This window comes from Bos indicus x Bos taurus, chromosome 22 (genome assembly GCF_003369695.1).
Source record: "Bos indicus x Bos taurus breed Angus x Brahman F1 hybrid chromosome 22, Bos_hybrid_MaternalHap_v2.0, whole genome shotgun sequence".
Taxonomy (NCBI): domain Eukaryota; kingdom Metazoa; phylum Chordata; class Mammalia; order Artiodactyla; family Bovidae; genus Bos; species Bos indicus x Bos taurus.
The window spans coordinates 26,095,320-26,121,798 of NC_040097.1; the positions used below are offsets into that span (position 1 = coordinate 26,095,320).

Consider the following 26,479-nt stretch of genomic DNA (forward strand, 5'->3'; position numbering starts at 1 on the left):
TCATAGGGGTTCTGCTTTTCTGACTGAACTTTCACTAATACAATCAACAACCTAAGAGGTAGGATCCTCTTAGGTTACACCCTAAGGTTACACCCTAAGGGTTACACCCTAAGAGGTAGGATCACATTTGGGGCTTCCTCTACCTAGAACATTCTTTCTACACATGGTCACAGGGCTCACTTCCATTATCCTTTCAGGTCACTGTTCAAATGTCATCCTAGAATGTCAGTCCTAAGGTAAGAGTGGCTCATCCCCCTCCACATGCTTGGCTGTCTCTTTCTCCCTTACTTTGAGCTATTTTCCTCTATAATATTGATCATCAGTTGGCATGTTATTATTTACTTATTACCTGCCTTCCCACAGGGATTCTTTCCTAGAGTCAAACTGGGAGTCTAGGAGTCCTTGGAAAACAAAATAATCATATCCTTATTTTTACTGCCCTCTAACTGAAATTTAACGTTTCTTTCAATTATAAGTACAGACAGCAAACTGAATGTGTAGCAGTGCCTGTGACTTGTTAGCAGCAAGAAATTGCAGGTATGTTTCCCATGATGTTACAGCTGTTGACAATATCTTAAAGTACCATTTATGCCCACTGCTTAGAAATTATGGTCGTCAATGGGCTTGCAGCTAGGTGGCCCATGATAGAGTCTTCCTGGATACAGATGCTCACAAAATGGCTGATTATAGAGCAACTCTATGCTTGGCTGTCATTCAGCTACCAGTGAAACCACAGCTTCTTGCATTCTGGTATTTCTCACTTACAGTGTTAATCAATATGTAGAAAGACTGACAAGCAAGACTAACAAGCAAGACTATTGCTTGTTAAAAGTGTCTAAGAATACATAGTTCACGCAAGAATTCTTAACTCTCTATAAGGTTGCATGGCCTTCTGTAATAAGGACAGGCATGCAGTCTAGGAATAAAGACCAGATAACTTCAAATACATGTGATGGTTGAGATAATTATCTCAGTTATTTAAAGTAGCCTACAGCTAAGAGAGTGTGCAGTAATAGGGGTCAAGTACAGCACAAGTTACTGACTTTCAATATAATTGCTTTTCTTTGAATTCTGTGTATTTTTATTTTCTACATTTGAAAACACTACTCTGAGAAAGGATCTCTAGACTCTACCAAACCACCATAGAATTTGTGGTGCAGGAAGAGATTAAAATCCTGAACTAGAATGTGTTACAAGAGGGTAGAGATTTTTCTAACTGTTCGTTTCTTTTGCTCAGGAATCTACCATTTGGCAGGACTTGATTAATTTCAAGAATAAGCTAGGGCCAGGCAGGACTCTATTATTTATATTCTTTTCTCACCTTGGCATCCACCTCTTCGCTTTTTCCCAGGGCTACCCTTCCCCGTATTCTCTAGGCGTGGCATATTCATGAAAGGAAGGCATCTCTTGGAAGTGACAGGAGATAACATTCCTGAAGAGTCTACTGACAGGTAAGGGTTTTTCAGGACACAATGCCAAAACTACTTTTAAAAAAAAAAAGCTTAAAATATCCTAACAACAAGAAAGAAATCCCGTAATAGCTCATACTTTGGGGATTTCCATGTTGCTCTTTTTCCCCATGAAAGATACAGGACACTGTACTCAGAACTGGCACTTGCACTGTTTTAGGAATACTGACTCACCACCTCCTCTCATAAAGGTCTGAGGAATTCTGAGGTGATGGATTTTTCTCTACTGAAAACCGCTGGCCCTTGTGAGGCCCCCAGTGCTCTACTATTTGGACAAGAAACTTGTGAACATTTTGCATATTAAAAGAAAAAGCCATAGGAAAAAAGTAGTTTTAAAGTATTGTAGTTCATGTCAATGAATGCAACCAAGATGCACAAATCAACTCACAAAGCCACAGTGGGATTAAGTGGAAACCCCACTGTCACTCCATCTGTGTGAAGACTTCCCAGTGCACTTCCAAACCTGCTACCTCACATGATCTTCCCAAAGTCCAGACAAGATGGGCTGAACAGTTCCAAACATATGAAAAGGACCCAGTTTCTCAGGATGGGACAAAATTATAAAAAAGGGAATTTTCTAAAGAAAGCTATACTAGATTTGATTAACACCTGATTGGCAGGGTTCTATTACCTAATTAATAGATTTCTAAAGGCCTATTAAAAGATTTCTTATTTACTTATACATATTTCAAGGGAAGAGAACCAACATTTATTGATTTTTTTTTATTACTTCTAGGCAGAGTGCTTGTTGCTTGACAAACATTTCATTTGAATTTCCCAGCTACTTTAAGAGGTCAATATCAGGGGAACCAAAGCTCAGAGGGGTTAGGTGATCTATGCAAGGTCGCACTCTTTCCATCTATCAGAACATGCTGCTCCAGAGCTCACAGAATTTCCCAGACTTGAGCCATTTCATACTATCTTTACGGTTCTATTGTTTGCTTTATGTTGTTCTTTACATTGGCTTTGAAGATTAAAGAAGAAACTTTACATTGTTGCTGATAGATAGTACCACTTGTCACAGATTGAGGGTAATTGTAAAAAATAAATCAATGAGAACAGGACAATGCTGGCACATTTTATCCAATTGCAGTCATTAGTAAACGTTCTGAGCCCGAGGCTGACGCTCCTCAACCCGAAGCTAGCAACTGCTGGAGATGGATTAAAGCCATCATGACTGCATTACTTTGCTGGGTTGCCATAACAAAGTATCAAAGCCTGGAAGGATTAAACAACAGAAATTTATTTTCTCACAATTCTGGAGGCTGGGGGTCCAAGGTCAAGGTGTTGGCAGGTTGATTTCTTCTGACACCTGTCTTGGCTTCTACATGGCCCTCCCCTTGTGTCTGTACCTGGTCTTCCCTCTGTACTTATGAGTGTGTGCAAATCCCCTTCTCTTATAAGGACACTAGTCATATTGAATCAGGGCCCACCCCGAGGATCTCATTTAACTTATTTAACTTTAATGACCCTATTTCCAAATTTAGTCACATTCTGAGATTCCTGGGGGTTAGGACTTCAAATTATGATCTTGGGAGGGACTCAATTCAGTCCATGTGTACTGTGCTTAGTCGCTCAGTCATGTCTGACTCTTTGCAACCCAATGGACTGTAGTCCACCAGGCTCCTCTGTTCATGGGGGTTCTCTAGGCAAGAATAATGGAGTGGGTCGCTGTGACCTCCTCCAGGTGAGGCTTCCCAACCCAGGGACTGAACCCAAGTCTCCTGCATTGCAGGCAGATTCTTTACCATCTGAGCCACAAGGGAAGCCCAAGGATACTGGAGTAGATAGCCTATTCCTTCTCCAGGGGATCTTCCCGTCTCAGGAATTGAACCAGGATCTCCTGCATTGCAGGCGGATTCTTTACCAGCTGAGCTACCAGGGAAGCCCAAGTCAGTCCATAACAGCAGCAAAATGAAACATTCGCCTTGGAATAATAAGAAAAGTTCCCTCATCACTTGATAAATATTATTTAATGCCATGACCCAAAACCATCTAAAGTTGTCTCCTAAACCACTGGTGATACTCATCCTATGTTCTGGAAAACACAAATACTGGCTCTGTGATAGATATCTTTGTCACATGCTGTCAGCATTTCCCCTTGGCCCTGCCAGGGTAGATGTCACTTGAAATTTTCTTAAGTTCCCCTGTATGCCGCTGGCTTCTGAACTCAGCCTGGGGCTTTCTGTGGCCTTTAAGAGTCTGCTTGACAAGCTCACAGGGTGGCAGGCCAAGGTACAAGGAGTTAATTTTCCCAAGGAATAATCCTTAAATAGTTGATGAAAAAGTACTCCTGCTTCCTTATAATTTGCCAAGCCAATTTCAAGGGTTTTCTATACAGACCCTCAGAGTCTCCAGCAAAATGTAGCCCCAGTGGCCCAGGACATCAACCCACTCATTAACCCACCTCTGATGACCTTCTCCCCTTTCTTGGTCTCACCCCTACTCCCTCATTGTGCTCTTCCCAGTAAAATAACTTCATCTAAATCCTTTTCTTAGGGTGTACTTTTAGGGAATACAGTCAAAGAGTACATCTATGATTTTCATCTAAAAATGAATAAATAAGATGAAACTTTATTTCCAGCTAACCCAACTAGAAATCCAGCTAATTCCAACTGTTACTTCCAGCTAATCAAGCCCGGTCCTATATTACTCTTGCTCCTAGAACAATGAGGTGAATGCAGATGTAGAAACCGACATGGAAATACTATAAGATGACCTCTTAGATACTTTTCAATGACCAAAAATTTCTACAGTCCTAATTCAAGTCTTGATCATCCCCTTTGATGATTCAATCTCCCTCCTCATGCTGGAAAATTGAAAGCTTTTAACTTGGCCTTACTAACCATTGTAGGCATACTAAGTATGTCTTTTCTTTTTGGCCTTCAGGCAATTTGGGGGATAATCTCTTGACATCTTATCTTTCTTCTGCAGACTGGACTCCTTGGAAGTGGATTTTCTGATGATAAATTTAAAAGAAAACCCTATCCCTATAAGGGGAGAATAACCTAATTGCTCATTTTACTTAAAAATGAAGAGGTTTGCTGATGATGTGTTGATGTGACTTTGGAGAACAGTAAGAAGAGAATTCCATGCATACCTTTAGAACATTATCAGCAAAAGTTGTGTACCAAATGTATAGCTAGATCCACAAATAAGGCAATAAACCATATGGACACACTGAGGCTTCTGATTCTTATTAAGCTTTAAAAAAATATATGTCAACAGAAAAGCATAGAGAATGATGTACTGGGCGCCCACTTACCCACAGCAAAACTTAAAGAAAGCTTAATTTGAAATAGCCCTTTTTCTCCTTTTAGAGAAATGAAACATCACAAATATGCTTGAGACTCCCTAGTACCCCTATTTCTATCTCCCTCCTTCCCCAGATGGATTTTGTTTTTTATCATTCCTAAGTCTGTTTTAATATTTTTATTACACATGCAATATTATAAACAACAGTATTATTTTGCATGTTTTAAAACTTTCCATAAGTGGATCATTCTGTGTGGATCATTTTACAACACGATATTTTTTACTCAATATCATATTTTAGAAATTTATCCATGTTTACATGTCTAATTTAACTCACTCATTTTAGCTGCTATAAAATATTCCACTATATGAACAAATCACATTTTGTTTTTCCATCTTCCAGCTGATAAACATTTAGGCAGTTTCTAATGCTTTCATATAGCAAACAACACCTCTACAAATATTCCTGGATATGGTTCTTTGTATATATGTGCCTAGAAATAGAAATGCTGCTTGTTTACAATGTGTGGTTCAACTTTATTATAATCTCACTAGCACATCTGAATTTTTTCTTTTCCCCACATTCTCACCCATATTTGATATTAACAGATTAAATTTTTTCCAATTTGTGGTCTGTGAACAGTATTTTATTTTAATTTGCATTTTGCTAATTACTAGTGATGGGAAGGAGTTATTTATGTAGTTTGGATGCTAATCCTTTGAGGGTTTATATACACTGCAGATATTTTCTCTTAGTGGGTAAGTTTCTTTGCATCTTGCTTTTGGTGTCCTTAGATGAGGAGAAGTTATGAATTTTAATGTAATCAATTTTATCCAGTTTTTCCCTTCATAGTGATTTTTGTGTATTGTTTAGAAAATCCTTCTTTTGATTTCTCATCTCAGGAAATCCCTAAGGTCATTCAGACATCCTCCTATTCTGAAAATTTTAGTTTAACTTACACAATTAGGTCTAAAATCCACCTGAAACTGGAATGGAGAATTCTGATGTAATTTTTCCTTTGTAGATAACCAAATGTATCAGTGCCGCTTACTTAAAGTACTTCATTTCCCCACTGCTCTGTCTGGCTACCTTTATCATAAGTCAAGTAGCATATGTACATGAGTATGTATCTCTTTATTCTCTAGTCTGTTTTATTGGTATCCAACTATCCATGTAACAATTCCACAATATTTAACTGCCATAGCTTTATAATGTTAATATCAGATCAGATCAGATCAGATCAGTTGCTCAGTCATGTCCGACTCTTTGCAACCCCATGAATCGCAGCACGCCAGGCCTCCCTGTCCATCACCAACTCCCGGAGTTCACCCAGACTCACGTCCATGGAGTTGGTGATGCCATCCAGCCATCTCATCCTCTGTCATCCCCTTCTCCTCCTGCCCCCAATCCCTCCCAGCATCAGAGTCTTTTCCAATGAGTCAACTCTTCTCATGAGGTGGCCAAAGTACTGGAGTTTCAGCTTTAGCATCATTCCTTCCAAAGAAATCCCAGGGCTGATCTCCTTCAGAATGGACTGGTTGGATCTCCTTGCAGTCCAAGGGACTCTCAAGAGTCTTCTCCAACACCACAGTTCAAAAGCATCAATTCTTCAGCACTCAGCCTTCTTCACAGTCCAACTCTCACATCCATACAATATTTCCCTCTAAATCTTACTCTATTTTTATTCATAATTTCCTTAGTTTTTTTGCGGTCATTTCCTCCCATGTATGAATTTTAGAACCAGCTTGGCCAGTTTTATGAAAAGTGCCACATATTAAAATGGTAATTACAGTTTTTGAAGGTACAGATTAATTTATGTATAATTAATACTTTGTATGACATGGGGTCTTCCTATCCATAAACATATCCCCTTTTATTTTCGTTCCTTTTCAATGTTTCAACAACTTTATAATTTCTATTATATGGATGCTATATTTCTCAGATTATACCCAAACAAAGGATAATAGACCTCACCTCTTAATGGGAAGTGGTAAAGTTATGAATGAGTATGAGGGACCATAAATATTGCCAAGGCCATTTTTGAAAACTGCCCACAATCTTCCCTCTGGCTGCAGTAATTCAAATCCCTCTCATTAGACAAAAAGAGGCTACCCTATCCTCCCAGGTTTAATTCTATTATAGCTTTAAGTTCTAGCTTATAGTCTAGGACCTTGCAATATAGATTATGATCACAGGCAATTGAGATTCCTCAAATAGAGCTTCTAGAAGCTCTTTGTTTCTTCTAGAAGCAGTTTCATTGATCTTAAGACTAGTGAATTGGAGAAACAATTTGGCTCACACACACACACACACACACATACAATGGTGGAAAAGGTACACAGTAAGTGCATAGAGTCTTTTCTTAAAAAATGGTAGCAGAGTTCCAAAGGCAAATGTCTAGGAACAGAGAGCACCCAAAGAAATGTATTACCTTTTATGAACTAGCCTTTGAAATTCACAGAATTACTTCCACTACAATCAATTTGTTGAGGCACTCACAAGTCCCATCTAAGGAGAGGGAAAACAGACTCCACCTGTTGGCAGATGGGCAGTGGCAAGTTTCTGGAAGATCATGTGGGACAGGAACTATTGGTATGGCTCTTTCTGGAAAACACATTTTGCTATAATTACTACTTTATCTAGGACTTCCAGGTAGGGTCTTTAAAGGTGATATTTGAACATATGAATGTACAGGAATGAGTCATGCTTACATTTGGAAAACAGTAGTGAAAACAAGTGCAAAGGCCCTGGGGCAGATTATGATTGATAGATCAGAAATAGTATGCCTGAAGTCAGGTGAGCAAAGGGAAGTAGGGGTAAATTCAGAGAATAACCAGTGGCCTATTATCCAGGGTCTTGTAGGCCATTATAAAGACTCTAATTCTTAATCCAAGACATAGAGAAGGGGGTGGTTGACAGAGGGAAGGCATTATCAGACTCATGTTTTAAAAGGATCACTCATCGAGGCTCAGTACCCAAGAGTCTGACTGTGAAGAGCAGTCACCTAAAGATAAATAGGAGTGGAGTTTATTGCTGCACACTCAGAGTACTCAATTACATTTGAGCCAAGAAGATGAGTGATAAATCTTAGGCTCTTGTAAATGTCTTTCTGAAAACTTTATTTGGTTTAACGTTGAATTTGTACATTTTAGGCATTACTAATAATACTTAGTGGGCTTCCCTGGTGGCTCAGGGTAAAGAATCTGCCTGCAATGCAGGAGACAATGATTAGATCCCTGGATCTGGATGATACCCTGGAGAAGGAAATGGCAACCCACCACAGTATTCTTGCCTGGGAAATCCTATGGACAGAGGAGCCTGGTAGGCTACAGTCCATGGGGTAGCAAAAGAGTTGGTATTACTTAGCAACTAAATAACAACAATCACACTTAGCAGTTCAAGCAAGCATTTTCTCAAATTTGAAAACTTTTACATGTGTAGGGTGGCAAGTGTGCTGGAGACCTCTCTTTTGCTCTCCAGAGCCACTACTCTCTTTACTCTGCTGTCTGCTCAGGAGCTGACCTATGTGGACTTGTGCAATAGCCTCTGATGATTCTGGGGTCCAGGGAGGTAGAGCCAGTGGAAATTTCCAGCAGGTGGAAAGGAAGGAGGGGTGAGATTTGGCTATTAATTTCTCTGGCCTCCTTTGAGAGTTCCTCAACTGTGTCTCAACAGAAAGTCACAGTGCTCTCCAGGAAGCAGTTGTATGCGACCGTCTCTTTTTTTCAGCTCCAGCAACCTCACCCTCCCTTTTAGGCCATGATAGTGACAACTTCACTCCAGACATGCCCCAGTTTCTGCACCATCCCCTGTGGTACCCTCCACCCACACCGCCATAAGTAGACCCTTTGTAAATAAAAACTTACCAAATGATTTTATTCAGCATGTGTCATCTGTTCTGATTGGGACTCTGAGCTAACTCAGCAATATTTAATCTCTTAGAATTCAAACCTGGGTATCCACATATTTAATTTTTACCCCTTTTTCTCCTCTATTTGTGCTTTCTTTTTTCCTCCTAGCCCTATGGCCTGTAAATATGAAAAAAAAAAAACATATATAGAGTTTCAGGAGGTAGTTTGGTATAACATTTAAGTTACACAATGTAACAAAAATAAATGTCCCCCTAAAAGGACCAGTTTGGGCACATACATTTTCCTTATACAAATGGGAGAGAGTTGTTCTTATGTCTTCTCCCCATTTCCCACACCAAACTAAACTATATCATCACCTTATGGACATTTTATAAGGATGCTTAAGCAGAGGGCTAAAAGAAATGAGCCAGCTTCATATCTGAGAAAAGAATGTCAAAAAACAGGTACAAAAGTGCTGGTGTTGGCGACTAGCTTGACACCCTAGGTTCGCAGATCTTAAACATCCTGAATCTCTCATCAGACAACATGAGCCTATTTTTCCACCTAGTATTTAAGCCATTATATCTTTCTCTTGGTTTGCTGGTCTTCCCAGCTCCCTTTCTTTTTCTGGAGAACAGCATTACAGAGAGGCTCAAAGGGTCTCAACTTCAAGCATAGGGGGCATTTCTTTTTTTTCTTTTCCTTGTTTTTCTTTTTAAGAAAACTTTCATACAGCATCTTTTCACTTAATAAACTCACTTGGACAAAGCCCAGTATTGGTCTGAGTAATTTCTTAGTCCATAATTGTTGAAGGACTGGCTAGATCTTTCCTTAAAGAAGCCAATTTAACATCTGGCTTAAAATAGCATTTGGCTTGCAGTCTCTGAGGCAGCCTCTTAATTCCCAGCAAAGACCTGGGAAAACTGAGGAAAATACAAAACTTAAAGAATAGAAGGACTGATGGGAAAAGTTCTCCTGACACAATTGGATAAAGAAAAACCTATGCAAGAAACATCAAGCTTGGTGATATACCAGAGTGGATCAGAATAAATGTGGGGATGGAAAAGGCAATGGCACCCCACTCCAGTACTCTTGCCTGGAAAATCCCATGGGCGGAGGAGGCTGGTAGGCTGCAGTCCATGGGGTCACAAAGAGTCAGAAATGACTGAGAAACTTCATTTAGAGAGTCCCAGAGATCTTATTCCAGTCTTGCTATAAGAGTTAGAGCAATATTCCAGTTACTCTGGCTACATAGCAAATTTCCTAAAACTCAGTGGCATTAAACAATGGTCATCATTTTTTGCTGCTCACAATTTGTGTGGGTCAGGAATTCAGACAGGGCAGACTGAGAATAGCTCATCTCTACTCTGTGTGGTCTACAATCTCAAGAGGAGGTCTGGGGCTGCCCTAATCTACAGTCCCATGCACCCATGTGTCTGGGGGTCGATGCCAACTCTTGACTGAGGCTTCACTGGCCCATTAGCCAGAACATCATACAAGGCCTCTCCACGCAGCAGGGGTTTTGTTTTCATGAAATGGTGACTTGATTCTAAAAGGAAATGTCCCCAGAGAGAAAAAGAGCAGGGAAAAACTGTATTGCCTTTTATAACTTGGCCTTGAAAATCAGACAATGTCACTTCAACGCATTCTATTATCAAGACAGTTACAATGGTTCACTCAGTTCCAGGAGAGGAACACAGACTCCCCACGGCTTGATGGAGGAGTATCCATCCAATGGTTGTACTTTTACATGGTCTACATTACGGACGTAGAGAAATTTCCTAATTGTCTACCTTTCTAGCCAGAGGAAAAGGCACCAAAATATTAACATTGGTTTTACTGGGTGATGAGTTAAAAGTGATTCTTGTTTTATTTTTTAAAAAACTTTTGCAAATCTTCCATCATTTCATAATTTGAGTAAGTGTTAGGGGAAAAAAATGACCTCTGGACACGCAACAGCTGTGTTTCCCTGTCACTAAATGCTTCTGAGTATCAATTACCAACACACTCTCATCAGCATTTCAACAGGAAAAAATGGGCTGAACCAACCTCTGGAGCTTTCTTTCCTCAAGAGAGGGAAGAGCTTGCTGATCTTCACTTGAATCCAAATCTACAGAATAACCACGATGGGGTCACTTAAAGAAGGATGAAGAGGTCAGCTTCATGGCCTAGAGTGGGGTGACCCTAGTGACTGACCCCCACAAAGACCCAAAGACCCTCTGGATTTGCCTGATGATGTTTGCTGAAGAGCCCAACGGATTTCCCAGTGACCCAGATCCCTGTGGTGTGAACATGACTTCTGAAATTTCAACAGAAACCTCTGTAGCCTATAAAAAATACAGGACTGTGGGGGCGGGGAGGTGTATGAAAGATTGCGGAGCAAAGCCTGGCTGCACCCCCACCCCTCCTCTTTATTTCGAACAGCACACCCAGAGGTCCTCAGGGAGGGCAAAGCACAATAAGAAAACACCTGTGAATTCCTTGCAGAACTCCCCCAATGGCTACATTCCACACTTTCCTCTTTTATAAAAGATTCCAGTTGCTCCATCTCTGACCCCAGGGCATGGACAAATGGATGGAGATCTGGTGTGGTTTCTCTGCTCTTGGCTGTGTTCCCTGTACCAATTAATCACTGGACCCCTGTCGGATAGGCCCAGCTCTTTGCTTCTACTCATACTCTGGCTGTTCTGGTGATTATTCCAAAGCCTACCCCAGATGCAAGAATTCCTCAATGTTTTTTTTTCTTTCCCACTGCTCCAATTCACACTCTGGCTCCTGCACAGAGAGGGACCAGTGTTCCCTCCCACACTGATGACTGTGGTCGGTTGGGAACCCTGAGCATCCCATAGGAGCTCGGGCTCTGTTACCCACTACTGCCATCTTGGGCATGTCACTTGACTTCCCCAAGCTTCCTCATCCTTTGAAAGAGGACGATAGTAACTACACCTTGCCATCTTCTAGGACTCATTGTGATAATGATAATCTCACCAGGTATTAACCTTTTTGTATTTTTTTTTTTTTCCCCAGAGATCCCATCTGCAGTCCAGGAAACCTATAAATCCCTTGTCTGGATTTTATTTATTTTTTATTTTAAATATAGTTTAAAATTTATAGTTAAGTAACAGTTAAGTTTCAGGGCTACAATACAGTGAGTGATTCACAATTTTGAAAGGTTATACTCCATTTATATTTATTATAAAATATCTGATACATTTCCTGAGCTGTACAATATATCCTGTGGCTTACTTACTTTATACATGGTAGTCTGTGCCTCTGAATCCTTTACTCCTATCTAGCCACCCCCTTCTTTCATCTCCCAACTTGTACCACTAGTTTGTTCTCTGTATCTGTGAGTATGCTTATTTTTTGTCATAGTCACTGGTTTATTTTTTTCTACATATAAGTGATACTATTTATTTTTCTCTGTCTGACGTATTTCATCAAGCACAATATCTCCCAAGTCCAACCATGTTGGTCCAAACAGCAAATTTCCATTCCTTTTTATAGCTGAGTAGTATTCCACTGTATATAAATACATCTTCTTTATCCATTCATCTGCCGATGGACACTTAAGTTGCTTCCATGTCTTGGCTATTATAAACAATGCTGTTATGAACTTGGAGTGCATGTATCTTTTCAAATTAGTGTTTTTGTTTTCTTCAGATATATACCCAAGAGTGGAATCAGAATAGTTTTTTTACACAATCATGGATATAGAGATTAGACTGGTGGTTGCAAAGTGGAAAGGATGGATTGGGGGAAGGATGGAGTGGGAGATTGGCATTAGCAAATGTAAACTTTTATATACAGAATGGATAAATAACAAGGTCCTATTGCATAGCACAGAGAACTATATTCAATACCCTATGGTAAATCATAATAGAAAATAACATTAAAAAAGAATGCATGTATATGTATAATTGAATTACTTTGCTGTACAGCGGAAATTAATAAAACTGTAAATCAACTAAACCTCAATTGAAAAAGAACTGCATTTTTAAATGCATAAAACACCTAGGATTATAAACAAAACCAACCATGTTGAAGTAAAATTATCAATGTATTAAATTGTATTAAATGTATTTTAATATATTAAAATCAATCGATATAGAAATAAGTGTGGGACTTCCCTGATGATCCCACATGCCATCAGGCAGCTAAGCCTGTGTACCACAACTACTGAGCCTGAACTACAGAGCCCGGAAGGTACAACTACTGAAGCCCATGCGCCCTAGCATCCATGCGCCAAAGCAAGAGAAGCCACCACAATGAGAAGACCATGCATCCCAACTCGAGAATAGCCACCAATTGCTGCAACTAGAGAAAGTTCGGGCACAGCAACGAAGACGCAGCACAGCCAAATATTAATTCAGTTCAGTTCAGTTCAGTCGCTCAGTCATGTCCGACTCTGCGACCCCATGAATCGCAGCATGCCAGGCCTTCTTGTCCATCACCAAATCCCGGAGTTCACTCAGACTCACGTCCATCGAGTCAGTGATGCCATCCAGCCATCTCATCCTCTGTCGTCCCCTTCTCCTCCTGCCCCCAATCCCTCCCAGCATCAGAGTCTTTTCCAATGAGTCAACTCTTCTCATGAGGTGGCCAAAGTACTGGAGTTTCAGCTTTAGCATCATTCCTTCCAAAGAAATCCTAGGGCTGATCTCCTTTAGAATGGACTGGTTGGATCTCCTTGCAGTCCAAGGGACTCTCAAGAGTCTTCTCCAACACCACAGTTCAAAAGCATCAATTCTTCAGCGCTCAGCTTTCTTCACAGTCCAACTCTCACATCCATACAGGACCACTGGAAAAACCATAGCCTTGACTAGACAGACCTTTGTTGGCAAAGTAATGTCTCTGTTTTTCAATATGCTATCTAGGTTGGTCATAACTTTTCTTCCAAGGAGTAAGTGTCTTTTAATTTCATGGCTGCAGTCACCATCTGCAGTGATTTTGGAGCCCAAAAAAATAAAGTCTGACACTGTCTCCACTGTTTCCCCATCTACTTCCCATGAAGTGATGGGACCAGATAAGTAAATAAAAGAAAAAAATGTGTTTCCATAAGATTAAATGAGAAGACTAAGCAGTGGGTCTGAAGACTACTGTGATTTCAGACTAGTGATGAGACCAGATATGTTCAGATATGTGCAACAGTAGTGATGCAATATAAACATATCTGTGATTTCATCTGGTGATCAAGTCACAAGTACCTTTGATATAACAGTTTGTTATCTTGACTCAAAATTGAAGAAAATACTGAATTTTAGTAAGAGGTTAGTAAAACAACAACAACAACAACAACAACAAAAAACCTTTTCCCATTCAAAGTTCGTAGTCCCCCCCAAAATCTATCTACATATTTTGTGAGTCCATGGGCTTCCAATCAGAAAAATAAGATAAATATAAATGAGATATGTATGTGAAAATGCACACCAGATTCAAGTTTCCTTGAATCGTTAGACTTCTTCCCTTTTGGTTGAAGATTTTCAACCAAATTTCAACCTTGAAGAATTTTTCAGTAGTTGGTTGGGGGAGAATGATCCTTAAGACACAGCTCGTTAATATCCACCTAAGGACTGAGGAATCATGTCTCAGAGTTAGTTCATTATAAACTTTACGCTCAGGTTAAGTAAGTATGTCTCCAGCTACAGTTTCTAGCTCATTCACACTGGTTGAGTGGTGGGGAGGGTGGGCAGTGTACATGGTAAAGACAGAGCCTCCGAGGGCCTGTCTGAGCCCTATTAAATTAGAGGTGGGCCCAAGTGACTTTCCTTTTCTCTTTTTTTCCTTTTCAAACACCTTCTGGATGATTCTAAGCCTCACCCAAGTCTCAAAACCTCCTGATTAAGGGGAATTGCATCTATTATTATCAATCTTGGGGCCTCCCTTGTGGCTCAGCTGGTAAAGAAATCTGCCTGCAATGCGGGAGACCTGGGTTTGATCCCTGGGTTGGGGAGATCCCCTGGAGAAGGGAAAGGCTATCTATTCCAGTATTCTGGCCTGGAGAATTCCATGGACTGTACAGTCCACGAGGTCGCAAAGAGTCAAACACAACTGAACGACTTTTATCTATCTATTGATCTATTATCAATTTTGTTTGAAGAAGCAGAACTGTTATCTGGGCAGCACAGATGATGGGAAGATGATTTTCTGAAAATTTCTCAGCTTGATTATCACCTGAAAGTGAAAGTTGCTCAGTCATGTCTGAGTCTTTGCGAACCCATGGACTATACAATCCATGGAATTCTTCAGGCCAGAATATTGGAGTGGGTAACCTTCCTCTTCTCCAGGGGATCTTCCCAAGCCAGGTATTGAACTCAGGTCTCCCGCATTGAAGGCAGATTCTTTACCAGCTGAGCCACCAGGGAAGCTCTGAACTCACATCAAATAAAGCAGAATCCATGCTCCAAGGTGTCCTTGTAATCTCCTCAACATCTACCCCAGTTAGGATGGCAGGAAAAAGAAAAACATCTCCACTTAAAATGGAATCCAAATTTCACTGTCAGCACAATACTGCACAGACCCTTCTAAGAATAATAAAAAAAAAATCCTCATATTTAAGTAAGCAAATCACCACCAGCTTACGTCTAGCATCCTACTATAGAGATATGTCACATGTTCAGTATTGGTTGGAGGAAAGCAAAGAGTGGAAGGAAGGCAGATCTCACCACAAGAAGCCTCCACCCAGTTTGGTGACCTTTTTCCCAGACACAGAGAGCCCAACTCAGGAACTTTTACAAATCAGGCACTCAGAGCTTCCTAATGTTTTCCTGATATCACAAACAGAGCAGGTGGAGCAGAAAAGAGCATTAAAGGTAGTACCTTCCTTTAGAAGAAGCTGCCCTGACTCACTCTGTGAAAGTATTTCTTTCTCTACTCAAGAGCTTGATGCGGGGAGAAGAGACTTCTCTCCTTCTAGAGAAAGATGGAGACAGAAGAGAGGCATGACTGATCTCCCTCAGTAGGAACTGATGATTTGAGAAGATACTTTCCCCTGCAGAAGAGGTGGCGGAATCTGAAAGTGTATGGCAGGCAGTGTATGGCAGGCAGAGTGGGACAAGCAAAAATGCTACAAAGTATTTTTTTCAGGTACTCCTTTCCTGATGATTTCAGCAAGCTTCTAGGAATATTTGAGACCTTTTCCATATGGCATAACCAACGATAGAACCATTTCAAACCTTCCTTGGTGCAGACATTTGCAGGCTCCGCGTCCCCTACCCGACCCCAGCTGCCAGGGATTTGAGCACTGTGGGCAAACAGCCTAGAGCGGGGTGAGGGGAGCACTCTCGGGCATCGGATGCTGTACCAAGCACCGTTTCCACCCCTCCCCCCAACACACACACAGTGACATTGTTCCTTCTACTTTGAGACTGTCCTGTTGTACAAAGAGAAGCTAGCTAACTTTCTGCAGGGAGAAAGGACTCCATTTCTCCCATTTCCCTTCAATCCACGTAAGCCCAGGTTCCTTTCTCTGGTTCCTTCTGGAGCACACATGCTAAACACTTGGTTCTCCCAGTGGCCTCTCCTGCCTGCTTTGTGCACCTTTGGAGGAGAAACACAGCCTAAATCAGAGGGCAGAAACTTTGGCCTGAGGGCCGCATCCTGCTGCTGCCTGTTTTTTGTGAGTCAGGTTTTACTGGTGCACGGCTGCACCCATTTACTTCTGTGTCCTCTATGGCTTCTTTCTAGTGACAAAGGTAGACATGAGTAATGGTGATGGAGAATTTACAGTCCACTAAGGAATGTATCTGGCCCTTCACAGATAAAGGTTTCTAACACTTGGCTGACGTAATGGAGACGTGGGTCAGAACAGCTGAAAAACAGGGGATTCAAAGAGTTGAAGGAGGACATCTACATTTCTGATCATGAGAGCAGAAAAGCAAGAGAAATAACTCATTTTTTGCAATACAATAAGTAATATGTGCTGGACACTTTCCGTGTGCCTAAACACTGTGGCGAGTACTTTACACACATTTTCTCTTCTCAGCTCTTTGAGGGAGGTACTATTATTTCGGAGCAGAAAGCTGAGGCCCGGAGATGCTGAGTCGCTTGCTATGGACATGCAGCTAGTAAGTGGTAGAGTGGGAATTGGAACCCGGGGTGATTCAGAGCCCACAGTTTTGACAATATGGTTGTCCCACTGTCTGGGTCCATGTCATAGAGAGCACTGGAATGGTTGCATCATTTGCCCAAGTCTATGGTGCCCTAAGTCTCAGTGTTTGCTGCTGGAGGTAGCAGTATTATAAGAAATTTGGATTCCTTACGTCTTCAATGACCCCCTGAAGCTGCACTTAAAAATGTCCTAGTGAAGGCTGGGGTGGGGAGGACTTTCACACCTAGTTGCACTTGACTTCCTTACTAGATTTTTAAAAAGAAAACTGATTAATCAGTCACACAGCTTTCCACTATTTTCAAAATTAGTTACAGGATGAGGCTGAAAGCTTGGAAAAGGAAGCCCCAAGTTGGCACAGTAAATCATACTGTCAAACATGTTTCTGCCTGGCCTTTCATCTAGAAATCTCAGTTGACTTCACAAGCAGTTACTCTTTACTATAATGCTCCTCTCTCAGGAACTAAAACACAGACTGCTTTGAGACTCTTTGAGTCCCTTCACAGCTGTCTAATTTTTTCCCAGATCTTTCTGGTTAAAGCAAGACTTCAATATTTGAAAAAAATGCTGTGTACTGATTTCTCTCTTTGTACAGATGGACATTTACCTAAGGAAGTATTTCAGGCAGATCCTGGATTCCAAAGACTGTTGTTTTATGGTACTGAACATGAAAAGTTCAAAGGAAAATAATCGTCAAGAGTCAAGTGAAAGCAAAATAGTGCTTAATTCACAATCTGCTTGCATGGATGGAGGAGTTCAGATACACAAGACATTTAGCTCAGGGTTGGCTATAGGCATGGTGGTTCCGTGTTCAGCTTTTATTTAACAAAGAAGTTAGACATCTTCATATCCCAGCATCAATAATGACATGTAAGAGTTAAGTCGTGAGCCCTGACCAGGTGCTAATTCTGTACAAGAAGCTGCCTCAGTGGCCCCTAGAGTGAAGGGTGGAGAGTAAAACTTCTGATTCATATTTATTTTGAATCTCATTCTGTTAAATTATTCTTGGTTCATACTTTTTAATGACGATTCAGTAAATCATGGACATAATTAATAAGCAGATGTCTAACAATTCATAAATGAAGGGGCGTGTGGACAAACATTATTTTACATTCTACATCTCAGCATGTGAAAAGCAATAGACTCTCAGGAGTTGCAGACTGGGATATCATGGGGGCTGTGGACTGAGCAGAGAGCTCACACCCCATCTAAAGTAGGCAGCTGCTGCACAGCTTTGCCTACCCAATTTCCCGCCAAGTGTTACCACACGGAAATGACCCAGCTTGGCCCAACCTTTATACTTTTTAAGAGAAGCCGAAAAGTCAAATTTTATGTGTAATCTTGCCATCTGTATGTGAAATCTTGCTATATTTGAGAAGAGGAAATTTTTAAAAGCAACAATGCACTGGCCAAAAAATCTCTACATCTGTTAGCCAGATCTGACCCATGGACCGCCAGTTGGTAACCTCTACCCTGAATGTTAGATCCAAAAATTGCTGTGGTTGAATAAATTTGTGAAATGCAATAGAAAATGGTTCTTCTTATTCTTAATGCAACTCAGTATTTTAAATGCCCTGAAAAGCAGTTCAAGAATGCTGCTGCTAAGTCGCTTCAGTTGTGTCCAACTTTGTGCGACGCCATAGACGGTAGCCCACCAGGCTCCCCCGTCCCTGGGATTCTCCAGGCAAGAGCACTGGAGTGGGTTGCCATTTCCTTCTCCAATGCATGAAAGTGAAAAGTCAAAGTGAAGTTGCTTAGTTGTGTCCGAGTCTTAGCGACCCCATGGACCGCAGCCTACCAGGTCCCTCCATCCATGGGATTTTCCAGGCAAGAGTACTGGAGTGGGGTGCCATTGCCTTTCCAGTTCAAGAATAGAAGCTGTTTTTAGCTTTGTTGAAACCCCTGCTCCTCCAGATCATCTGCCTCTTTATTCTACATCACAATAACCTGCAGGAGTGTGGTTGCAGTGTGTGCACTGGCCAGCAGTGCAGTCTCACTCACTCTTGCCAGGAACTGCAAGGCAGGTCTTGCTTTTACTCCTATACTGTACACGAAAGCAAGTGAAGCTCTGGAAGGTTAAGAAAATTATTTAGGGTTGTTACTGAGAGAGAGATTCTGTCTCTGATTTTAGAGCTGAAACTGTGTCTACTACATTTCATAACTAAAGTCCCCTTGACACTCCCACCCCCACCCTCCTCACCCCCGCCAAGAGCCTGTGGACTTGTTTTTCCCATGATCAGTATAATAACAATTCCAGAATCCAGGGTCTATTCTTTGGTAAGATTAAGAAGAAAGTCCATATTCTACAGAAATATTTCAAATGGCCCCAGCTCTGTAAGCCACACAGGCCCAGAGGTGTCATGTTATGGCCAGGTGCTCTGAGCAACATCAACTCCCCTGGGGAGACTTTGTGGATCCTGCCCTCCACACCCTGCCCTGCCCTGGGTGTTCTGAAATAGCTCCTCTGGCCTCCCCCCATCTCTTTCCCTCCCTCCCTGAACTTCATCACCTTTCTCCCCACCCAAAGCCGGCCCTGGTTTCGCTGGCCTCAGTCAGTTCCCTCTGCAGACACCCAAGTGAGAGCCAGAGGGAGGGGTCGGTCAAGGTCGGGGATGGACAAGGAGGAGGTCTGGGAGGTCCAGCTCTGTGGCACAGGGGTCTGAATAGAAGCTGGGGTAAGGTCAGGCTGAGAAGGGTGAGGAAGGCCTGGATCGTGGCCTGGCTCCTCTCACACCATTTGGACACCAGATGCAGAGTGAAGGCTGCCATTTGGACAGCCTTGAGCCAAATTCCATTCCCAGGAGTGAGACATCCCTCCCTGCTATGTCTTAAAGATCCCCACAGAGGATCCTTCATGTCAAAAGGGGTATCCACCCCTCCCTTGGCAATCACTCCCAAGCTTAACTAACCAGCCATGATGGAGAAAGTTCATCCTCAGCTTGCATAGAAACTCTTCCTGCTGTATTTCTTTTCAGTGTCTCTCCAGAGGCCCCGAGGGACACGAGTTCTACCTTCCACATATTAGCCTTTGATAAACAGAGAAGAGCAGCTAAAAGCATCAGGCAGAACTCACTTTGAGTCTCAGAGCATTAACTAGCTGTGTGTCCTTGGGCAAGTTACTTAACATCTCTGTACCTCAGCTTCTTCATCTATGAAATGGGATTAAAAACACGGTACCCCCAAGATAAATGAAAGCATACATCCACACAAAAACATGCACATGACTATCCAGAGCAAAAGTCTTCATAATAGCCCCAAAGCAGAAACAGCCCAAACGCCTATCAGCTGATGAATGGATAAGCAAAACGTGGTACATTAATAAATGGAATACTATTCAGACATAAAAGGAATATGGTAGTGATACATGCTCCAATGTGGACAAACTTTGAAAACATTATGCTCAGTGAAAAACGTCAGGCACAAATGACCATATATGATGATTCTTAAGAAATGTCCAGAAAATGCAGATCTATAGAGACAAAAAGTAGACTGGTGGTTGCCTAGGGCTAGTGGAAGTGGGGAATGGGGAGTGACTTCTAATGGGTGTAGAGGTTTGGGGGAAGATGAAGAAGATATCCTAACACTGATTGTGGTTATGGAGGCAAACTCTGAATATACTAAAAACCACTGAGTTATATACTTTGAATGAGTGAATTGTATGGTATGTGAATTAAAATACTGCACATGCACGTATGCATACTAAGCCCCTTCAGTTGTGTCCGACTCTTTGCAACCCCGTGGACTCTGGCCCACCAGGCTCCTCTGTCCATGGGATTCTCCAGGCAAGAATACTGGAGTGGGTTGCCATTTCCTCGAACATCATACGGTTATTATAAAAATTTAGTCATATAATGCCTGTAAAGTATTTAGCACACTGCAAGGTGGTGCAGGGGTAAAGAATCCATTTGCCAATGCAGGAGATACAAGAGACTTGGGTTTGGTCCCTGGGTCCAGGAGGATCCCCTGGAGAAGGAAATGGCAACCCACTCCAGTATCCTTGCCTGGAAAATTCCATGGACAGAGAGGCTTGGCGGGCTACAATCCATTGGGTCTCAAAGATTTGGACACAGCTGAGTGATTGAGGATGTAAGTACTGGTAAACAATCAATAAATATTATTTTTATTATAATAATAATGCCAACAATTATATACTTATATTTATATAACGTTATAGTATATAAAATAATAACTATGATACAGAATGTATATGCAACTGTGTTAAATATAAATTATCATAAAATAATTACAAAATAATTATTATTTTACCGTCTCCTCTTTCTCTTAAACTTTTCTGATCTTGGAATGGTTATCCAGTCTATAGCCATACGGTACTGACCACGCCTGATCTCATTTGGATGGTCCTCCAATTTTATTTATTTTTTTTATTCAGTTCAGTTCAGCTGCTCGGTTGTGTCTGACTCTTTGCGACCCCACGGACTGCAGCACACAGGCTTCCCTGTCCATCACCAACTCCCAGAGCTTGCTCAAACTCATGTCCATTGAATCCATGATGCCATCCAACATCTCATCCTCTGTCATCCCCTTCTCCTCCTACCTTTAATCTTCCCCAGCATCAGGTCTTTTCCAATGAATTAGTTCTTCGCATCAGTTGGCCAAAGTACTGGAGTTTCAGCTTCAACGTCAGTCCTTCCAATGAATACTCAGGACTGATTTCCTTTAAGACTGACTGGTTTGATCTCCTTGCAGTCCAAGGGACTCTCTCAAGAGTCTTCTCCAACACCACAGTTCAAAAGCATCAATTCTTTGGTGCTCAGCTTTCTTTAGACTCCAACTTTCACATCTATATAGACTAGTGGAAAAACCATAGCTTTGACTAGACAGACTTTTGTTGGCAAAGTAACGTCTCTGCTTTTTAGTATGCTGTCTAGTTTGGTCATAGCTTTTCTTCCAAGGAGCCAGCGTCTTTTAATTTCATGGTTGCAGTCACCATCTGCAGTGATTTTGGAGCCCAAGAATATAAAATATGTTACTGTTGCCATTGTTTCCCCATCTGTTTGCCATGAAGTGATGGGATGGGATGCCATGATCTTTGTTATTTGAATGCTGAGTTTTAAGTCACCTTTTGACTCTTCTCTTCACTTTCATCAAGAGGCTCTTTAGTTCTTCTTCACTTTTATATTACTAAAATTATTTTTTAACATTTTGAGTATTGTCATGTTACATGGTATATGTATATATATGTGCCATACTATAATTACTACAACATATAACATATCTATAAGATTACTACTATATATTATACATATAAGAATACATATGTGATGGTATATGATGTATATATTACGTTGTACATGATATTATAATTATTATGAAAGATTATATTAGTAGTAGTATTCACCCTGTGACTTTTCTTTCTCTTTAACCTTTCTGAATTTGGGCTGATTTCCCTAGTTCTTTGAACGTTTCCTGGCTCCTCATATATTTGGAAAGAAAATAGCTCTGAGTCTGGAGAAATTAAATTACAATCATGACTCTAATTCAACTGCCTTGTGTAGCTGCAGCCAGAAAACAGAAAAAAATACCTGGAGTGTGCACTCCCCGCTGGGACCTGGGAGAATTGAGGAGAGTGCGGCAGAGCAAAGGAGACCCTTGGGTATCCTGCTGGTCCTGCAAGGTGGCCCAGAAAGGGCTCTTTCCTCCCAGCCCCTATCCCCTTTGTAAAGGGATCTCAGAGTCCAGGCTGTGCTCTCCTGGCAGAGGAGATGGGGTCCCAAAGTGCGAGCACACAGGTGTCCCACGCTCACAAAAACGCAAACCAGAGTTCCAGTCTGAGCTGATAACAAAGACATCGTTGAAGCTGGGGGTCTGCCTTCTAGGTCCAAGCAGGGAACCGGATATTTCTCCCCAGGAGGCGTTCACTGCCCGCCTTCCCCACTGAGAGCTAGGCAACCACTGGGTCATGGGTGAACGCAGGACTTCTGACAAATCCCAGCTGGACCCAGTTGCTGCAACTTCAGAGCTGTTTCTCTAAGTCGGGGAGGAGGGAGGCAGCAACAGTACCTCCGCCCCCAGCCCCAGTGTGGTTTCCAGAAACAGAAGCACAATGGTACTCGCCTGGAGAACTGTTAGCTGGACCTGAAACTCCCCTGTCCTCTTGATTTCCCTCGAGCCCTGCTCACTAGAAGCCTGAACAAGGACTGCTTTCCATACTAACTGGACAAACTTCACTGTTCATTTATCATATCAACTAATTTGGGCAAAAAAAAAAATTTGCAGCTATTTTTGGGGTCCTTGGAAGTTCTGCCTGACTTCATAACAATTTTCTTCTTATCAAATCAATCTGTCTATATACACATATATTTAAAAGTGCTTTTGAAGGGAAAGGAAAAATAGTTATGAAACCTTTTTTTCCTCAGAAAGACTGCTAGAAGCAAAATCCTTTACAGCAGTGGTCCCCAACCTCTGGGATCTAATGCCTGATGACCTGAAGTGGAAATGATGTAATAATAACAGAAGTACATAATAAATGTCATGCATTTAAATCATTCTGAAACCATCCCCTGTCCCGGGTCAGTGGAAAAATTGTCTTCCATGAAACCGGTCCCTGATGCCAAAAAGGTTGGGGACCATTGCTTTAGAGGAAAAGGCCTGGCAAACTGGAATCACAAAGTATCCAAGCTGGATTATGCAGTATAATGAGTGCCAGGGGTAACTCATGTGGCTTTCCTATGTGGGTGAGGAAAAGGCAGACATAACCAGGTCCTGGAGTACTGGGCACAGTGCTGATGAGTGGATGGCAGGGCTGCACTTGTGGAAGGCACAGTCTGCCCAGTCTTTCATGGGAGATCTGATATGATTCATTCTTCTTTTTTCTACTACCCCCACTTAATTCTAAGAACAGAGGCTCAGAGACAAACTGATTGTCACATAGCCAGACAGTCACAAAGCTCTTCTTGACGAATTAACAGCCCTCTCTGATGGTGCCTCTTCAACCCAACAAGGAGTCACAGTGTCCAAATGCCTCCCAGACAGCAGCATCTATAGGCGCCTCACAGTGTTTTGTAAACCCTTGAGAGGAAGGCCCTGGAGGGAATCATTTCAATATTCTTCATGTAACATGTATAGTTTTAAAAAGAGAGAAGTAAAAGGACTGGACAAAATTAAGGAGAAATTTAATGGAGATTTAGAAAGAATGAAAGATTGCAAATATTGTGACCTAGACATATAGTGTCTTCCCTCACAGCTCAGTCCTAGTGGCTTCCCTTGTAGCTCAGTCGCTAAAGAATCTGCCTGCAATGCAGGAGTTCAGTTCAGTTCAGTTGCTCAGTTGTGTCCGACTCTTTGCGATCCCATGAATCGCAGCACGCCAGGCCTCCCTGTCCATCATCAACTCCTGGAGTTCACTCAGACTCACGTCATTCGAGTCAGTGATGCCATCCAGCCATCTCATCCTCTGTCGTCCCCTTCTCCTCCTGCCCCCAATCCCTCCCAGCAGCAGAGTCTTTTCCAATGAGTCAGCTCTTCATATGAGGTGGCCAAAGTACTGGAGTTTCAGCTTTAGCATCATTCCTTCCAAAGAACACCCAGGGCTGAGCTCCTTCAGAACTGGTTGGATCTCCTTGCAGTCCAGGGGACTCTCAAGAGTCTTCTCCAACACCACAGTTCAAAAGCATCAATTCTTCGGCACTCAGCTTTCTTCACAGTCCAATTCTCATATCCATACATGACCACTGGAAAAACCACAGCCTTGACTAGACAGACCTTTGTTGGCAAAGTAATATCTCTGCTTTTCAATATGCTATCTAGGTTGGTCATAACTTTCCTTCCAAGGAGTAAGTGTCTTTTAATTTCATGGCTGCATTCACCATCTGCAGTGATTTTGGAGACCCAGGTTCAATTCCTGGGTCGGGAAGATCTCCTGGAGAAGGAAATGGCAACTCACTCCAGTATTCCTCCTGGGAGAATTCCATGGACAGAGGAGCCTGGCAGGCTACAGTCTATGGAGTTGCAAGAGTTGGACACGACTGAGCAACTACGCACACACACAGACATATAGTGAATGTGAATTTAGTCCTTATATTTGGTGTTTCTGAAACATCACATTTCTTTATTTAACTAAGCCAATTTATTTTTGATTTTGAGCCCTTATCCTGCCATGCTGGTGGGAATCTTAATCTCAGTCATGTGGAGATTCCTCATTCTTGATTTCTAGTGTCTAACTCTGTGCCAGAAGTGGTGTAATGGGGGTGGCCATCTGGTTGTCAGACCAAGGAGGTAGTCTGGGGAATACCACTGCCACCATCCACACGGGTTGGTTCTAAAGCTTGTGGCTGCTTCAGCATGAGGCTTGGGAAATAGGGCTGATTTGCTGGACTGCCTGAGATGCTGCATTGAGTCATTTTTTTCTGGGATTCTGCCATTTCTTCAGGGCACTGCCAGGAAGGTGGACCCTGGTCTCTCTTCTTGCTGGCCCATGGCATTCTTCCCTCCATGCCTCTCCAAGCCCATCCTCAACCCCTGCCCTCTTTGCCTCTGCCCTCAAGAAGACAGGCTCTCTCTGCTTTCTGCCTTCCCACAAAGCTCTGTTGGATGCTCAGAGGCCCAGAACCTGCTACTTGCTTAAATGAGGGAAAGAGTAAAGGAAAAATGTATATTTATAGAACAAAATGAATATGTTAAACTACTCTCTGGTCCCATAAATGGAGGATCTTGCTCCCAGATGAAACTCTGAAATTATTCACCCTAAACCCTTATTCTGCAAAGCAAGACACAATGCTTTTCAGGTGGCACAGTGGTTAAAAAATTTGCCTGCCAGTGCAAGAGACACAGGAGACTCAGGCTCAGTCCCTGGGCTAGAAAGATCCTCTGTAGGAGGAAATGACAATCCACACCACACCACTACACCACTATTCCTGCCTGAAAAATTCCATGGACAGAAGGGTCTGGCAGGCTACATACAGTCCATGGGGTCACAAAGAGTAGGACACAACTGAGTGACTAAGCACACATGCAAACCCCTTATTTTGCAAAGCAGGGACAACGCTGAGAGGGAAAAGATGACTGAGCTGGTCCACATAGAACACAGGATGTAAAAGAGAAAATTTCATGTGAATCAGGTAACATTTTAACTGTGTTTCAGTACCTCATACTTTAACAAATTCTAGGAAAAACTTTGCTTTGAAGCTAAAAATGCCTTTTGTCAAGTGAATAAACATCCCTAATTTTCACTTTAAGGGCTTGTATTTAGACACAGAGGGTTTCTTAAGTTTACCTGTTTCGTAAAGATTTATTTTTGTTGGCTATTGCACACTCTTTGAAATAATTTTCCTCAATAACGTAGCCATAAAGAAGAATTTATGTCCCACTAATTTGCACATGCAAAACACTGATACAGGTCTCCTTGGGGAGTTTTATTTAGTGGTTTCACCAGCCAGATGCCAGCATCTCCCAGTAATAAGACAAAATACCCTATATATTTCATTCCCTGTCCTTGTTTGGCGTTTAATATCTGAATATTCTTTGATGAGGCCCATTTGATTCACTTACACACTGGTGAACTGAATGGGAAATGTGAACTTGACTGATGCTTGCAGTAGCAATCAGCTTAGGAATTCTTGAGTGTGCTCTTGCTTTGAAGCCAAGATGGAATCTAAGCAGCGGGCACAAGAGGACTGAGAGATGGTGTGAAGATCATTAAATAACTTCAGATGGACACCTGTCCATTTGTCTTAAGAAATGGAAATGATTCTATAGGAGGGCTTCTGAAGACAAGGGAAGGGGGAGAGTGTAAGAACAAGCTCACAGATCTTTCCTCATGCCCACAGTTGGACTTGTG

General features: G+C 41.9%; 1 long non-coding RNA gene across 1 annotated transcript; it reads left to right on the plus strand.

Moving 5' to 3' along the window:
• The first annotated feature begins 426 nt into the window (after positions 1-426).
• Positions 427-4,649, plus strand: LOC113880968. The gene is made up of 3 exons (XR_003507894.1): positions 427-537; positions 1,352-1,451; positions 4,404-4,649. It is a non-coding gene; the product is annotated as an uncharacterized LOC113880968 (long non-coding RNA).
• Positions 4,650-26,479: the final 21,830 nt, after the last annotated feature.